Source organism: Arachis duranensis, chromosome 5 (genome assembly GCF_000817695.3).
Source record: "Arachis duranensis cultivar V14167 chromosome 5, aradu.V14167.gnm2.J7QH, whole genome shotgun sequence".
Classification (NCBI taxonomy): Eukaryota; Viridiplantae; Streptophyta; class Magnoliopsida; order Fabales; family Fabaceae; genus Arachis; species Arachis duranensis.
The window spans coordinates 104,616,538-104,616,745 of NC_029776.3; positions in this window are offsets into that span (position 1 = coordinate 104,616,538).

Here is a 208-nt window from a genome sequence, read left to right on the forward strand (position 1 = left end):
ACACATAGGATTGAACATTGATGTACAAAAAGTGATGTATATGAAAATGAAAAGGAATTGAGAGTATATTACCATATTATATGGGTGAATAGTCATCTTCACCGGGAGCAGAAGAAATAGAAGCCAAGACAACAAAGGTACCAAACAAGATTGTGACAATGGCAGTGAAGTTAACAAGGAGTGCCTCTGAACCATATTTAGCCACACC